Source organism: Delphinus delphis, chromosome 18 (assembly GCF_949987515.2).
Source record: "Delphinus delphis chromosome 18, mDelDel1.2, whole genome shotgun sequence".
NCBI lineage: Eukaryota > Metazoa > Chordata > Mammalia > Artiodactyla > Delphinidae > Delphinus > Delphinus delphis.
The window spans coordinates 28,190,327-28,209,364 of record NC_082700.1 but is presented as its reverse complement, the minus strand read 5'-3'; the positions used below and the strand labels follow the sequence as shown (position 1 = coordinate 28,209,364).

Sequence of the window (19,038 nt, the reverse complement as noted above, 5' to 3'; positions counted from 1 at the left end):
ACAGTAGCAAAGATCAATGAAACTAAATGCTGGTTCTTTGAGAAGATAAATAAAATTGGTAAACCTTTAGCCAGACACATCAAGAAAAAATGGGAGAGGAGTCAAATCAATAAAGTTAGAAATGAAAAAGTAGAAGTTACAACTGACATTGAAAAAACACAAAGGATCATAAGAGACTACTACAAGCAACTGATATGCCAATAAAATGGACAACCATGAAGAAATGGACAAATTCTTAGAAAAGCACAACCTTCCAAGACTGAAACTGGAAGAAATAGAAAATATGAACAGACCAATCACAAGTAATGAAATTGAAACTGTGATTAAAAATCTTCCAGCAAACAAAAGTCCAGGACCAGATGACTTCACAGGTGAATTCCATTAAACACTTAGAGAAGTGATAATACCTATCCTTCTGAAATGCTTCCAAAACATTGCAGATGGAGGAACACTCCCAAACTCATTCTATGAGGCCACTATCACCCTGATACCAAAACCAGACAAAGACATTACAAAGAAAGAAAATTACAGACCAATACCACTGACGAATATAGATGGAAAAATCCTCAACAAAATACTAGCAAACAGAATTTAACAACACTTTAAAAGGATCATACACCATGATCAAGTTGGATTTATCCCAGGGATGCAAGGATTCTTCAATATAAGCAAATCAATCAATGTGATACACCATATTAAAAAAACTGAAGAATAAAACCATATGATCATCTCAATAGATTTATAAAAAGCTTTTGACAAAATTCAGCATACATTTATGAAATAAACTCTCCAGTAAGTAGCCATAGAGGGAACCTACCTCAAAATAATAAAAGCCATATACAACAAACCCACAGCAAACATCATTCTCAATGGTGAAAAACAGAATGCATTTCCTCTAATATCAGGAAAGAGACATGGATATCCACTCTTGCCACTATTATTTAACATAGTTATTGAAGTTTTAGCCACAGCAATCAGAGAAGAAAAAGAAATAAAAGGAATCCAAATCGGAAAAAATAGTAGTAAAACTGTCACTGTTTCAAGATGACATGATACTATATATATAGAAAAATCTAAAAATGCCACCAGAAAAGTACTATAGCTAATCAATGAATTTGTTAAAATAGAAGTATATAAAATTAATACACAGAAATCCCTTGCATTCCTATACACTAAAAAAGAAAGATCAGAAAGAGAAATTAAGGAAACAATCCCACTCACCATTGCAACTAAAAGAATAAAATACCTAGGTATAAACCTACCTAAGGAGGCAAAAACCTGTACTCAGAAAACTATAAGACTCTGATGAAAGAAATCAAAGATGACACAAACAGATGGAGTGATACCATGTTCTTGGATTGGAAGAATCAATATTGTGAAAATGAGTATACTTCCCAAAGCAATCTACTGAATCAATGAAATCCCTATCAAATTACCAATGGCATTTTTCACAGAATTAGAACAAAAAATCTTAAAATTTGTATGGAGACACAAAAGTCCCTTAATAGTCAAAGCAATCTTGAAAAAAAAAAAAAAACAGAGCTGGAGGAATCAGGCTCCCTGACTTCAGACACTACTACAAAGCTACAGTAGTCAAGACAGTATGGTACTGACACAAAAACAGAAACATAGATCAATGGAACAGAATAGAAAGCCCAGAGATAAACCTACCCACTTATGGTCACCTAAGCTATGAAAAAGGAGGCAAGGATATACGATGGAGAAAAGACACTCATTTCAATAAGTGTTGCTGGGAAAACTGGACAGCTACATGTAGAAGAATGAAATTAAAACACGCCTTAACACCATACACAATAAACTCAAAATGGATTAAAGACCTAAATGTAAGTCCAGACACTATAAGACTCTTAGAAGAAAATATAGGCAGAACACTTTGACATAAATCACAGCAAGATATTTTTGACCCACCTCCTAGAGTAATGGAAATAAAAACAAAAATAAACAAATGTGAACTAATGAAACTTAAAAGCTTTTGCACAACAAATGAAGCCATAAACAAGATGAAAAGACAACCCTCAGATGGGAGAAAATAAATATAAAAGATTCAATGGATCAAGGATTATCCTACCTAATATACAAAAAGCCCATGCAACTCAATATCAAAAACAAACAAACAAACAAACAATGTAATGCAAAAATGGGTAGAAGACCCAAATAGGCTTTTCTCCAAGGAAGACATACAGATGGCCAAGAGACACATGAAAAGTTGCTGAACGTCACTAATTATTAGAGAAATGCAAATCAAAACAACAGTGAGGTATCACATCACACAGGTTAGAATGGGTATCACCAGAAGCCTACAAACAATAAATGCTGGAGAGGGTGTGGAGAAATGGGAACCCTCTTGCACTGTTGGTGGGAATGTTAATTGATACAGCCACTATGGAGAACAGTATGGAGGTTCTTTAAAAAACTAAAAATAGAATTACCATATGATCCAGCAATCTCACTACTGGGCATATACCAACAGAAATCCATAATTCAAAAAGATACATGCATCACAATGTTCATTGCAGCACTATTTACAATAGCCAGGTCATGGAAGCAACCTAAATGTCCATCCACATATGAATGGATAAAGAAGATGTGGTACAGATATACAGTGGAATATTAGCCATAAAAAGGAACAAAACTGGGTCATTTGTGGAGACATGGGTGGACCCAGAGACTGTCATACAGAGTGAAGTAGGTCAGAAAGATAAAAACAAATATCATATATTAACGTATATATTTGGAATCTAGAAAAATGGTACAGATGAACTGGTTTGCAAGATAGAAATAGAAACACAGAAAAGAGAACAAACCTATGCACACCAAGGGGGGAAATCTGGGAGTGGGGGGTGGGGTGAACTGGGAGATCGGGATTGATACATATACCATAATATGTATAAAGTAGATAACTAATGAGAACCTGCTGTATAGTACCAGGAGCTCCATTCTCTGTACAGTAGAAACTAGCACAATATTGTAAAACAACTATACCCCGATAAAAAACATTAGCATACAGAAATATCTTGCATTCCTATACACTAAAAATAAAAGATCAGAAAGAGAAATTAAGGAAACAATCCCATTTATCATCACAACAAAAAGAATAAAATACCTAGAAATAAACTACCTAAGGAGGCAAAAGACCTGTATGCAGAAAACTATAAGATACTGATGAAAGAAATCAAAGACAACACAAACAGATGGAGTGATATACCATGTTCTTGGATTGGAAGAATCAATATTGTGAAAATGACTATAATACCCAAACAATTTATAGATTCAATGTAACCGCTATCAAATTTCCAATGGTATTTTTCACAGAAATAGATAAAAAAATTTTACAATTTATTTGGAAACACAAAAGACCCCGAATAGCCAAAGCAGTCTTGAGAAAGAAAAACGAAGCTGAAGGAATCAGACTCCCTGACTTCAGACTGCACTACAAAGCCACAGTAATCAAAACAGTATGGTACTGACACAAAAATAGAAATAGAGAACATAATAGAAAGCCCAGAGATAAATTAACGCACCTATGATCACCTAATCTATGACAAAGAAAGCAAGATATACAATAGAGAAAAGACAGTCTCTATAATAATTGATGCTGGGAAAACTGGACAGCTATATGTAAAAGAATGAAATGAGAACACTCCCTAACACAATACACAAAAATAAACTCAAAACAGATTAAAGACCTACCAGACACTATAAAACTCTTAGAGGAAAACATAAGCAGAATACTCTTTGACATAAATTGCACCAAGATCTTTTCTGACCTACCTCTTAGAGTAATGAAAATAAAAACAGGGACTTCCCTGGTAGTTCAGGGGTTAAGACATTGCCTTCTAATGCAGGAGGTGTGGGTTTGATCCCTGGTTGGGGACCTATGATCCCACATGAATAGCAGCCAAAAAACCAAAACATAAAACAACAGCAATATTGTAACAAATTCAATAAAATCTTTAAAAAATGGTCTACATCAAAAAAAAAAAAAAAGAGAGAGAGGAAAAACAAAAATAAACAAATGGGACCTAATTAAACTTAAAAATTTTGCACAGCAAAGGAAACCATAAACTAGATGAAACGACAACCCTTACAATGGGAGAAAATATTTGCAAATGAAGCAACTTACAAAGGATCAATCTCCAAAATATACAAACAGCTCATGCAGCTCAATGTCAAATAAACAACTCAATCAAAAAATGGTGGAATACCTAAACAGACATTTCTCCAAAGAAGACATCCAGATGGGCAACAAACACATGAAAAGATGGTCAACATCACAAATTATTAGAGAAATGCAAATCAAAACTACAATGAAGTGTCACCTCACCACAGTCAGAATGGCCATCATCAAAAAATCTACAAGCAATAAATGCTGGAGAGGGTGTGGAGAAGAGGAAAACCCCTTACACTGCTAGTGGGAATGTAAGTTGATCCAGCCACTAGGGAGAACATTATGGTAGTTCCTTAAAAAACTAAAATAGAACTATCATATGACCCAGAAAGCCCACTACTGGGCATATACCCAGAAAACCATAATTCAGAAAGATACATGCACCCCAATGTTCATTGCAACACTATTTACAATAGCCAGGACATAGAAGCAATCAGAATGTCCATCAACTGAGGAATGGATAAAGATGTGGTACATATATACAAAGGAATATTACTCAGAAATAAAAAGGAATAAAATTGTGTCATTTGCAGAGAAGTGGATGGACCTAGAGACTGTCATACAGAGTGATAAGTCAGAAAAAGAAAAATAAATATCATATACTAATGCATATATGTGGAGTCTAGAAAAATGGCATAGATGATCTTATTTGCAAAGTAGAAATAGAAACACAGACATAAACAACAAACTTATGGATACCAAGGGGGAAAGGGAGTTGGTGGGATGAATTGGGAGATCGGGATTGACATATATACACTGCTATGCATAAAATAGATAGCTAATCGGAACCTATTGTGTAGCTCAGGGAACTCTACTCAGTGCTCTGTGGTGACCTAAATGGGAAGGAAATCCAAAAAAAAGGTGATATATGTATACATATAGCTGATTCACTTTGTTGTGCAGCAGAAACTGACACAGCAGTGTAAAGCAACTATTCTCCAATAAAAAGCTTTTATTTTAATTTAAAAAAAGAAAAAAAAATAGCATTTGGGAGACAATACAGGTAGGCATGAATTAAGGCAGTGGGAATAGAGAGGAGGGGACTTATTTGGGGAACATTAAGGTGTGGAATTTTAGAATGACAGGGGATAAGGGAGTGGGAGAGTAAAGGAAAACTGACAGATGTGTGGAAAACCGATGGGATGGTGATACCATTAGTTGAAAAAATAAATCCAGTTTTGAGTGACTATAAATTTGAAGATACAGAGTTTGAGATTTTTATGGGATATTCAGGTGAGAATCTCTGCTTGTCAATTAGAAGTATATTTCTGGGACTGAAATGAGATAGATGTCCATGCCAGAGATAGAGATTTGGGGGTTAATCAACTTATAGACAGCAGCTAAAGCTGTGGGAATAAATACCATCCACTGATGGTTTATAGAAAAGGGAAGGAGGGCACTTCTGGTTCTGAAATATGGCAGACCAGGAACTTGAGAACCTATCCAATGTAAACACATAAACATGTAAGATACAAGGCAGTAAAGCTTATTAGAGCAGAGCTACACTCAGAGGGTAGTGGATGGAGTGAGAGTTTGGGGTTAGTACAGGCAAACCATTACATTTATAATGGATAAATAACAAGGTCCTACTGTATATCACAGAGAACTATATCCTGTCTCCTAGGATAAACCATAATGAAAAAGAATATAAAAAAATAATGTATATATGTATATAACTGAGTTACTTCTCTTTATAGAAGAAATTAATACAACATTGTAAATCAACAATATTTCAATAAAAAATTTAAAAAGTAAATATAATGATAAAGTTGATATAGTTATATTACAAGATTAACATAGTAGAAATACTAAAAATGATACTCAGAAGTTTACTACACTATAAAACTGTTATCTCTGATTACAAAGGAAGGTATCTTATAGACAGGTAAATAAATGATTGATTTGAAAATATTTCAAATATCAGAATATGAACAGAATGAAATTTAGGAACTACATCCTATAAACAAAAACAGTATAACATACGAGCATGCCATCTCTCTATAGGAGTAGATAATATACTCAGATATTTAAGTCTACTGTTGCACTGGAAATAATTAACTGAAATACATGTGTGGCCTATACCAGTTTCTTATACTGAGAAAATATAAAACCCTGTCACGAGTAATACAAAATCATTTGTTAATCAAATTTCATTGAAATATTCTATTTTATGGTAAAATTTTAATTTTGTAAGAAAAAACGTTTAGAAGAAATTTTTAAACATTGTCAGTATTAACATCTTCACTCATAAAAATAATCATCATTTCATTCCTGCAAGGATAGTGGTATGCTGAAGGGATGCAGAATATTGCAGAATATAATTAAATTGCTAAATTCACAAGATTCACTGGATTTTTGGCTCAAGTATCACTGAGTGATGGTTTTATTTCATATTTATAGTTAAGAAAGCTTAAGCTTTATTACTTTAAAATAATATTTGATCTGGGCATTATTAATGTGAGGTTATAAGTTGATATACAGACATACTTTTTTTACTGTGCTTCACTTCATTGAGTATCTCAGATATTGCATTTTATACAAATTGAAGTTTTGTGGCAACCCTGTATAAAGCAAGCCTGTAGGCACGATTTTTCTAACAGCATTTGCTCCTATGTGTTTCTTGGTTACAGTTTGGTGATTCTCACACTATTTCAAACTTTCATTATTATTATATTTGTTATGGTGGTCTGTCATCAGTGAGTTTTGATGCTACTATTCTAATTGTTTTGACATGCCACAAACCATACCATATGACAGCAAACTTAGTCAATAAATGTTGTGTGTGACAATCTGCTCCACTGACCAGCCATTCCCCCATCTTTTTCCCTCTCTTGGGACCTTCCTCTTCCTGAGATACAACAATATGGAAATTAGACCAATTAATAACCCTCCAGTGACTTCTAAGTGAAAGGAAGAGCCACACATCTCTCACTTTAAATCAAAAGCTAGAAATGATTTACCTTAGTGAGGAAGGCATGTAGAAAGCTGAGATAGGCCAAAAGCTAGGCCTCTTGTACCCAGCAGTTAGCCAAGTTGTGAATGCAAAGGAAAAGTTCTTGAAGGAAATTAAAAGTGCTACACCAGTGAACACATGAATGATAAGTAAGAATAGCAGCTTTCTTGGTGACATGAAGAAAGTTGTAGTGGTCTGGATAGAGGATCAAACCAAATGCAACTTTCCCTTAAACCAAAGCCAATCCAGAGCAAGGCCATAACTCTCTTCAATTCTGGCAAGGCTGAGATAGATGAGGAAGATGCAGAAAAAACGTCTGAAGTTAGCAGCGGCTGGTTCATGAGGTTGAAGGAAAGAAACCATCTCCATAACACAGAAGTACAAGGTGAAGAAATAAGTGCTGATGTAGAAGCTTCAGCAAGTTATCCAGACACTCTAGTCAAGATAATGAAGGTGGATACACTAAACAACATATTTTCAAGGTAGACAAAATTACTTTATATTAGAAAAAGATGTTATCTAGGACTTTCGTAGCTAGACAGGATAAGGCAATGCTTAGCTTCAATTCTTCAAAGGACAGCCTGACTCTTTTTTAGGGGTTAATATAGTTGGTGACTTTAAGTTGAAGCCAACACTCATTTATTAACATTCCAAAAATTGTACGGCTCTTAAAAATTATACTAAGTCTAGTTTTCCTGTGCTCTATAAATTGAATATCAAAGTCTAGATGATAGTACATCTGTTGACAACATGGTTTATTGAATATTTTAAGCCCAAAGTTGAAACCTACTGCTCAGAAAAAAAAAATTCTTTAAAATATTCCTGTTCATTTACAAGGTACCTGGTCATCCAAGAGTTCTAATAGAGATGTACAACAAAATTAATGTTATTTTCACACTTGCTAATACAACATCTATTCTGCAGCCCATGAATTAAGGAATAATTCGACTTTCAAGTCTTATCATTTAAGAAATGAATTTCATAAGCTTATAGCTGCCATAGATAGTGATTCCTCTGATGGACCTGGGCAAAGTAAATTGAAAACCTTCTGGAAAGAATTCTCCATTCTAGGTGACCTTAAGAACGTTTATAATTCATGAGAAGCAGTTACAGTATCAACATGAATAGGAATTAAGAAGAAGTCGATCCCAACTCTCATGGATGACCTTGAAGAATTCAAGACTTCAGTGGAGGAAGTAACTGCAGATGTGGCAGAAGAAACAAAAGAACTAGAATTAGAAGTGGAGACTGAAGAAATGACTGAATTACTGCAATCTCATGATAAAACTTTAATGGATGACGAGTCGCCTTTTATGGATGAGTGAGGAAAGTGGTTTCTTGAGATGGAATATATTCCTAGTGAAGATGAGGTGAAGATTGTTGAAATCACAACAAAGGATTTAGAATATTACATGAACTTAGCTGATAAAGCAGCAGCAGGTTTTTATAAGCAGCAGGTTTTGTAATTTTGAAAGAAGTTCTACTGTGGGTTAAACGCTATCAAACAACACTGCATGCTACAGAGAAATCATTTACAAAAGGAAGAGTCAATTGTTGAGGCAGACTTCATTGTTGTCTTATTTTAAGAAATTGCCATGGCCATCCCAAACTTCAGCAACCACCACCCTGGTCAATCAGCAGCCATCAACATCGAGGCTCTCCACCAGCAAAAAATTATGACTTGCTGAAGGCTCAGATGAAGGTTAGCATGTTAGACCAATAAAGTTTTTTTTTTAATTAAGGTATGTATATTGTTTTTTAGACAAAATGCTATTGTATACTTAATAGACTACAGTATAGTGTAAACATAAATTTTATATCCACTGGGAAACCAAAAATTTGTGTGACTGTATTGTGATATTCACTTTATTGTGGTATTTGGAATTGAACTTACAATATCTCTGAGGTATGCCTGTAGTTATAATTCTAAAATATCAGCTAATTGGAAATATGTATGACTAGCATATTTTGATAGTCTATCAACTTTCTGTCCTTTTCATATAAACATTAAGGCTTTAAAATTTGATTATTATTTATCAGAAATAAATTTTTTTTTTCAAATTAAAATACATGTTATCTCTTCCACATTATCAAATGTAATTAAGTTATTCTCAAAATAAAATGTTCAAGGGGAGAGTGTTGATAATAACAGCAACAATGTGAAAATACAATTCTCTATGTTGTTACCTAAAAAGTAAACTAAAAGTTAAAAGTTATAATAAGAGAAAATTAATTATATCTATGTATATATGTATATGCTTTCTATGTAGGTATAATTTGTATCTTATACAAGTATATATATATAATATATACTAATATATATATATTATATATATATATATATAATTTCTGGGAACTAAATATATAATATTTACTTATCAAAATTACAGATAACCCCTTATATGATAGAGAGAAATTATACCAAAGTTTCTTAAAATATCTATGTTTGTGTCAAGTACAGTTTAAGAGAAGGGAAGACTAAACAGTTTATGTGCTATAATAATTCTAGTAACAAAGAGGAAGACAAAATACCAGCATATTAAATTACATATTATAAATTCAAACTGATAATCTAGAATCCAGTGCTAATGACAATAATACATTCATAAATTATACATAACATTCATGGTTACATGAAACACAAACTTTCAAGAGAAAACAAATAATATATTATAATTAATTGGGATACAAGAAACTTAGTTAGAATATAAATTCAACTTAGAATAGTCCAGAGTAAAAGACAGAATACCTATTGATCATTATAAGAAAACAGGATATTTAGTAGTACTTTTCACATTGAATCAGAATTGGAGCCAAAGAACTGCCCAAACTAAGCCACATTTATAATGAGAGAGTCAGCTTTGCATAGTGGCAGTGTCATAGCCAAAGAGATTTATCCGATGCACGATTATTGTTAATTGAAAAATTTTCCCAATAATGAGAGAGTCAGTCATAGTCAGAAGATTTCATTAAGACTAAGAGGTGATCATGACATATTCCCTAAATTTCCAGGCTCCATAAAAAATACCGGGCAGGAAAAAAGTCAGAGTGAGTGTGGAAGAGAGGGAGACACAAGTGCACTGTTAGTGTAGTCAGTGTACAAGCTTTAGAGTAGAGTGTGGTTTACTCTCCCATTAGCCAAGGGTATGTACGTGTGTGAATATGTGTGTTTTCTAAAAAGAGAGATTGAAAGTTTGTCACCTGAATTTTAGGCAAAAGGAAAGAAACCTTTCTAAAAGGTTTAAAGAAAGCCTTTACTTGAAGAATTGACTCTGTAAAATATATGGAATTTGTGTGATGCTGTCTTGAAAAATGACAAAGAAAAAGTTGATAAAATGGTGACTTCTTTAGGATTAAAAATTGGAGCTCATGTGGCATGACATTCAGATCCTTAAGTTCAAATTAAAGCCATCTGCAGTCAGTGACTACCCATATCCCATGCTGTTCTTGTTACAGTGTTTGAGAAACTTCCTAGTCTCCTGGATATTACATCTGAGAGAGAAAAGAAAACAAGATGATGTGCACAGCTTAACTCTCTTTCACCAAAACCCAGACACTAAAGCAGCTTTTATGAAATATGGAAATGAAGATACTGCTCTAGTTATTATCTTTGTTTCCAGAATGTTTGCAATTGATGCTAAGGCTTTGCCTTAGAATAAGCCAAGACTGTCCATTCAAAACGAAATCGCTCAGAGACGTGAGCATGCAAGGCTAAGGCACATGAAGAAGCTTGTAGCAGCACAGGGGCAGGCATCCTTGGAGCCCATCCAGTATGGGCGTCCTCTTGAAACAAGTCCAAAGGTAGAAGAGCCAAAAGGTGATGAGCAGCAGGTGGAGAGTATGACCTCTAAACCTGTGCTCCAGGAAAGAAACAACTAAGGGTCTTTTATTGCATTTGTTCAAGTATTCAGTGGCGTGGCTCAAAGGGGAAAGAAAATTTTGTCTTGGGGCCCAAATACAGTTCTGTTGAGTTTCTGTAGTGTGTATGTTTAGGCTTCTCAACTCCAGTAGATGACCTTTCCCAAGTTCCCCACATGGCATACTGTAATCTGGAGAACCTGTATCTTCTGCTAGGAAGGGAGCTGGGAGACCTAGAGGAGGTACTTCTAGGAAATGTGCTAATAGAATGCCAACAAGACTTTGTGCTGAAATCTGCAGCACTGTGCAACTTGTCATCCTGCCCGCCATTTATATCACTCAACTTTGAAGCACCCTTATTGTGAAGGTTGCTGTTGGACTAAAACACCCAAGTGAAATGCCTCAGTCTGTCAAAGAAATTAAGCTGTTGAACCAAGCTGATCCCTGTGTCCAGATCTTAATTCAGGAAATAGAAGAGCACATCTTTATATGGAAGAAAAGATCATGGAGCAGGCAGAAAAGCAGAGAACCCTCAAAAAAAATAAATAACTACTACTATAAGCAGATTATTTTCTTCATAATAAATTGAAAAGAATCACCCAGCATTTGATATTGAGAAGATATTGCATGCTGTAATATCTCTGTATATTCACTTTCAATAAAGTTCATCCATATAAGTATCTTTTAAAAATGCCAAAATTCTCCTGTCCATCTCTGAGCAATAGAGAAGAGAATTGAAGAGATATAGAGCAAGGATAAAAACAATAGGAAAGACAACATTCCATATTGTGTTTCTTGGACAGAAGGAGTGAGTTTTTCATAGGGTAAGTGGACACCCCAGAAATGAATAGAGCTTGAGCTGCTGTTATTTCTCCCAAGAGGATTGTCTACAGATAATGAACACAAAGAGCATGAACTGTGGGTCCATGGGTGGCAGGAGATAAGGGGATTCCTATAAAAGGACTAGGTAAAACTAAGTCTACATAGGTAGAATCTTCCCCGGGTCTTCCAAAGAACTCACAAATAAATCCTTTGAAAGAATAAGTCCTTGGACTATGTCAAATAGAGGACATGAATGGCCAGTCAGTGCCAACCAGAGTGTCAAAAACAACAAAGTAGAATAAAGCAAGTGCCAGTTGGGTAAAAAGATGCTTCCTTTCTCACCTTTTTTCAATCTCCTCAATAATTTGGAAAAAATCTAGCCTCAAGAAAGGAAAAGTGAATTAAAGCTAACCATAAACTTCATTTTTTATTCCCACCATTTACAGTCCCAGAAGAAAACATGAATTGGGCTCTGTACTTGAAGGAGGAGAAAAATTAAAATCAATTCATCCTTAACTTGATTGATCTTTAAAACTTCTAAGTCACCAGAGAATTTTGGTATCTGCTCAAGATATAACAGAGATAAACATGGAGATTTGACAGGGCCTGATTAAATTCAGTGAATTTACAAAAATGTCATTTATAACCCTCTGTTTTGAGACTCCTCAATATACTAGCTTCTATATTTATAACATTCTTCAATAGCTATGTTCCTTCTAATAGAGCTGTACTACTTTCAGTGCACTGCAAAAATTCTTTAAATATGTACGTGACTTAAAATTGTTTATATATTAAAAGAAAGGCTCTATTCCTCTAAAGGAAGTAATACAATAGAAGCATATATGGAAAGAGACTCAATTAATACTTATGCTTCCTCCTGGTGCCCTAGATATTCAGAGGTGGCAATGTCATACTGATATAATTTCCCTATATTATTTTAGAAATGGATAGGAGGAGACTAAATACGATTTAACTCTGTCTTTATGTTGAACAGAAAACATGGTAATGGAAGCAACAAGAGTCTCCAAAAATTTTTCTTCCTCCTTCTCTATTCAAGAAATATTTATCGACAAAGGAAAATGTTTCACATTTTTTAGAAGTGACTGAAGCAATATTTATCTTATCAACAAATGTTTTTTCTCTTCAAACAAGCACCCTCAATGCAAATACAAAAATTTATATCTCTAATCCACATAACTTGCTTTCTTAAATTAGTCACCTAGAAGATAAGTAATAGCTCTGTAGTTGAATACATCATTTACTCTGGTCAGCTATTTTTTTCAGAAAATTCATTGAATTCAAAGTTAATTACTCAAAGGTAAGATTTGGTTCTCTGATTTATACAAAATTTACTCTTCAGCAAAAACCATGGTTAAGCTTGACACGTGATGATAGATAGATAGATAGATAGATAGATAGATAGATAATTTTTAGTGACATATATTGAATTTGAAATCAAGACTATTTTATTCAGTTAAATTTTAAGCATCAGAGTTTCTGAATACCAGTCCTAAACTAATTTCATTCTAATGTAATGTTTTATGAATAAAGTCCAATTTTGCACAGTGGTTTTTTTTTAAACTATTTATTAGAAATAATACTTGAGAAGTTATAAAAGGGGAAAGCTAGCTGCATGTGATAAAAATGTTGATCAAATTTCAAGTGGGACAGAATATTTGAAAATATTTTTTGAAAATCTATCAACACTTTGTTTTGTGTCATCAATTCAAGCAATTTGTTAGTCTAGTGTTCTTTCTCTGAGGGAAGATATATAAGAGGTGTTCTGCCTTTTGTTTATAAAAGCTTACTCCCTGTGAATAGCCTACAAATGTGTATTTCTAAAGCTATTACAAAGAGTTGAGAGACATGTTGGTGCAGGGAAATAAGGGAAAATTCTAGAGAGAGAAAGAAAATATTTGAAGCTTAATTCTATGAAAGAGTCTAAGGGTGATGGAGAAACCTCAAGTATTTTTGGAGACATGATAATAAAACGTGTATCCGAGTATGAATACACATGGGTCTTATTCATTATTCAGTTCGAGAAGATATTCATTGAACTCCTTCCATATGAAGAGATGCATACCAATTTTATCGATCTTAATCAATGCAGTATTAAGTAAATCATTTAATTTTAGGAAGGTCAACAGTCCAATAAATGTAAATATTAAATATAAATTTTAACTGATGGTAAATAGTATTTGCTTAGGTCAACAACAGTTGTAAGTGTATTTTGACAAGTAGCATTCAATTATTGAAGTCCATACCTCTGTCTCAGTATTGAAAAAGGGTACCATCTAACCAATGTTTTAAACTATATCATACCACCCTACCCTACACATAGTCCCATAATTGGTGATTTCAGCTATCAAGAGATTACCAATAACTAGAAAGGAACATAAGTGATCATAACAGTTCTTGAATAAAGCCTTTATTTATAGATTATTTACTCATAGCCCATTTTCACGCAATTTTCATTTGCTTGATTAGCTTGTTTCCAGTATTATAAAAATTAAAACTCACAAGAGGGTAGGCTGATAAACACAGGCACAATAAGAACTTTTTAATTATGAAAGACTGACCGTAACACCAAGATACCCAAATGTGTAAATACACATGATATTATTAAGTTTATAAAATAAGCACGAGTATAAACATCTACATAAATGAAACAAAACAAATCAATTAAATCTTAATGAAAATTTTATTTTAGTTATTCTATATGACGGTCTTTTTTACTGTAAAAAGTCAATTCCCACCTCTCCATCTCCTTATACACACACACACACACACACACACACACACACACAACTCCTAACAGCACACCCTAATGATCCGATTCCTGCCACATTTATGCATCAGAATTCCTCCTGTGTATGTTTGTTAAAGAAAAAAACCTTGGAGAGAATTCTGCAAAAAGAAGTATATAGTCGTGAAAATCTCTTATTCCTATTGGATATCACCCCTGTTATTATGATAGAAATGAAAATGAGGAGATATTCTGATAGTCTGAATAGAGGCAGAACTGCTTCCGGCCCAAAGAGAGGAGGTCATTTTGTACACTTCAGGAAGTGCATGTTTGGATTCTCTGGGAACATCAGGACACAGCAATCATAACCAGGTATACTTGGCAAGCCTGTGTAAGAGAATGGAAAAATGGAGGCTACTCTAAGTAGCTTGCTTGTAAGAGAAAAAGAAGGATGGAAATTCCAAACGATAACTGTAGACTTTCTGTACAACAAATATACTACATGGATGATCCTCAGGAATGACTAATAGACTCTTCGGGTAGTTCTGAGATTCTGTTTTAACTTATTTAGGAATTAGCACTTCAATAGATATTTAAGATAGGAACATTTTTGTTCCTGGTAATGAAATAAGTTCTTCAGAAATTTCATTTATGTACAATTATCCATACACAGGTAAAGTTGGTAGTTCCCTACTGTCTTGCACTGTGATTGCTATTCTCAGGAGTTTTACAAATCTCAACTGAAAGTGGTTGAGGCAAAGATCCATATCTTACACTTTTGAGAGAAATTTACTCTGAAATCCTGACTCAACTCCTACTTGGTGATCCCAACTGGACCAATTTTCACTTGAAATCTAGCCTTGAGCTCTAAGCAGTTTGCTCCTTAATGATTCTCCTAGGTCCTCTGGCAGCCCCTTTAGTCTTCTTGAATCAACAGTTCTTCTTAAGTAGAGAAAATAAAGCTCCAGGCCAAAATAAGACAGAAAGCGCAAAGAAAAAAAACTGGCACATCTTTCTCTCTTGTGATTATTTCATTCACTACAGGCCACATACTCAGTTTTTATAAAGTGAGAGAATCAAGATGGAAAGGAGAAAAGAAAAAAAAACAATATAATTCCCTTTTCATTGAAGGTTAGGTAGTATTCAACATTCTTCCAATGATTGCTGGTCTATTTCATTAATATATATTTGTGGAGGTTTTATTATGCTGTAGTCTTTCTCAGTACTCCTTCTGTATGTCCATCATACTAAGTGGTCTCCCCTACCACCTTAAAGAAACAGGAATGCTTTCAGTAAATTTGGGGCCAATTTGTATTTTTCCTTCTCTCTTTTTATTTCATTTCCATGATAATTTTTATATTTTAGTAATATGTAATAGATTATTTGCTATAAATAAGTAAAATATCTGCCCTAAGTACATCATATGGGAGGTAATGTACTTCACTTAAAATGTGATATATCTTAGAATTATTATGTATTATTTAATGTACAGTTATGATATGATAGACTATTGAAAGACAGTCATGGTTGTGTCTTGGTTTAACATAATGACAATAGAGTATGAAGAAAGAAAATGGCTTTACATCACTAGCAGAATGAGTACCTTTTGGCAATAGATTAATTTTGAGTTCTGAACAAAAGTAAAAATTTAATTCTATCTTAAGTAATTAGTTTCTTAAGGATGAAGAAATCAAGTTGTTTGTGCTAGGATTGAATTAGATACTCAAGCACCTGGGGAAAAAAGGCAATCAGCACATACACATTTAAAGCTTACAAAAATCTTAAGTGAGAAACACGTTTGCCAAATTTTGGTATAGAGGTGACATTTAAAATAACAGAGATGGATGAGCTTGCCTAAGAAGAGAGAAGAGGCAGAAATTAGTAGATGCTCAGAACGTGGGTTCAGTAACTGAACAATTAGTGATCTCGTGGATGTTGCCTGCTAATATATTGTCTTTTTAATATGATTCTAGTCTGGAGGGTTTTCAGGTCATATCATCTTAAAGAATCAGAACTCTGAGTTTTTTCTATTTTAGAGAGTGTATTTATTTTTGAATATTGTTATTTTTCAAAAGAATGATCAGGTTTATTTTACATTATAACAATTAACATTTATTTCATCTTTGCTTAATTTTCAGTTTATCAGCTACCATGAAACAATTTGCACTATTTGATGCTTTTTATACTTTTACAGCATGCAATTATGAAGAAAATATACTATTTTATTTTTATTTATGAAATGTTAGATTTTTAGATATTTAAACTGTACTTAATTTAATATAAAATAGTTATTTAATATAGATTTAATGATAAAATCATTTAAACTTTTAAAAAAATTATTGCAGTATAGTTGATTTACAATGTTGTGTTGGTTTCAGATGTACAGCAAAGAGAATCAGTTATACATATACATATATCCATTCTTTTTTTCTTTTTTTTTTAGATTATTTTCCCATATAGGCCATTACATAGTATTGAGTAGAGTTCCCTGTGCTATACAGCAGGTTCTTATTAGTTATCTATTTTATATATAGTAGTGAGTATATGTTAGTCCCAATGTCCCAATTTATCCCTCCCCCACATCTCCTGGTAAGCACAAGTCTGTTTTCTACATCCATGACTCTACTTCTGTTTTGTAAATAAGTTCATTTGTACCCTTTTTTTTTTCAGATTCTACATATAAGCAATATCATATATTTATTTTTCTGTGTCTGACTTATTTCACTCAGTATGACAATCTCAAGGTCCATTCATGTTGCTGCAGATGGCATTATTTTATTCTTTTTTATGGCTGAATAATATTCCTTGCATATATGTACCACATCTTCTTTATGCATTTCTTTGTTGATGGATATTTAAGTTGCTTCCTTGTCATAGCTATTGTAAATAGTGCTACAGTGAACATTGGGGTGCATGTATCTTTTTGAATTAAGCTTTTCTCTGGGTATGTGCCCAGGAGTGGGATTGCTGGATCATCATCAAAAAATCTATAAACAATAAATGCTGGAGAGGATGTGGAGAAAAGGGAACTCTCATACACTGTTGGTGGGGATGAAAATTGGTACAGCCACTATAGAGAACAGTATGGAGGTTCCTTAAAAAGCTAAAAATAGAACTACCAAAGCATTTAATATTAAATATCAGCAGCAATTAGGTAACTTAATACAGTTTTATCTGGATGTTGAAGATATTTATTTAAAAAATCCACATGATATGTTTGGAAAGGGATTTCCAGGAAAATTCCCTATTCTCTTTACAATTGTGCTGAGAGATACTGGGAGATTATCAATAGTGAGTAAGAAGGAAAATATATCCTTAACAATTGAGAGGATGGTAACAACAGAAGGCAGACCTGAAATAAAGAATATAGTTATGTTATGGGGTAGATTATTAAACAGTCTCCTTTGGAATGCCATGAATAATTAGTCCAGAAATTCCCTAGCCAGGTCCATTTCACTCTTGGAAACTTGAAGCCCTTAGTTCTTACTAGAAGGTCTGGTTAACTTGCATAGAATCATCCAAAATAAATATTCATTACAACCAGTGTCATAAAAAGAAGATAAGATGTTTCCAAGGTAATAATAGTGCAGGGACAGGAATGGGAATTGGGTTTCAGTGCTTTGTGTGTCCTCCATTTCCTGTCATGGGAAAGGAGACTTTTTATAAATGGGGCTCCAAATTATGAGCTTCTCTATGTGGCAAATGTAGGGGATCACATAATTCATCACTTCTTCTACAAATATTTTATATTTAGCTTGTTATAGTGTCTCTACAGTTAATTTCAGAAAGGCAAAAATATAGATGAGTCAAATCTAAATTAAAATTCTAAAATAAAAAAATATATATTTTATTACTCTGGTCTTACCTGCTTGATTTATCCCACTGGATTTCCCATTGACCTTTATGCTTTGATTCTTGTTATTAGAGAGGGGAACAAATTCATAAGTTTTTTTTATCCAGAAGGCAAACTCCCCCAGATAGGACAAATCATATGTTTGCTGACATTTACCCTTTAGACCATTTTTGACCTTTAATATTTAAGGATTTCTCTATTTTATACACATTTGAGTAACAACTACTAAACTTTTCTTTTATTTGGAAATGTATAATTATTGTACATATTGTCTCCATGCAGGGCATTCTGGAATACGGTAAAATGATAGTTTGTTACTTGGTTAATGTTTTATCAATATGTCCCATTTTATTTTTATAGCAAATAACTTTTTTATGATTTTAGCTGGAAAAAAAGCAACAATAAGCAAAACATTGAAAATCAGTACTGAGTTGTAAAATAGATGAATATTTTACTCACCTTTCATCCTGTGAAAATGCATAAGATTGCATGATTAATAGAAAACTTCAGCAAAATTCCTCAAAATATTTCAGTCAAGGGTATCAATTCACAAAAGATAGCCACACTAACTAAAAATATGAGCTTAGCTATTTTGAATGTGGGTTCATATGTCTTTG

General features: G+C 33.4%; 1 pseudogene; it reads left to right on the top strand.

Annotated features, from left to right (window-relative positions):
- The first annotated feature begins 8,299 nt into the window (after window positions 1–8,299).
- LOC132413600 (elongation factor-like GTPase 1 pseudogene) lies at window positions 8,300–11,589 on the top strand (annotated as a pseudogene).
- Window positions 11,590–19,038: the final 7,449 nt, after the last annotated feature.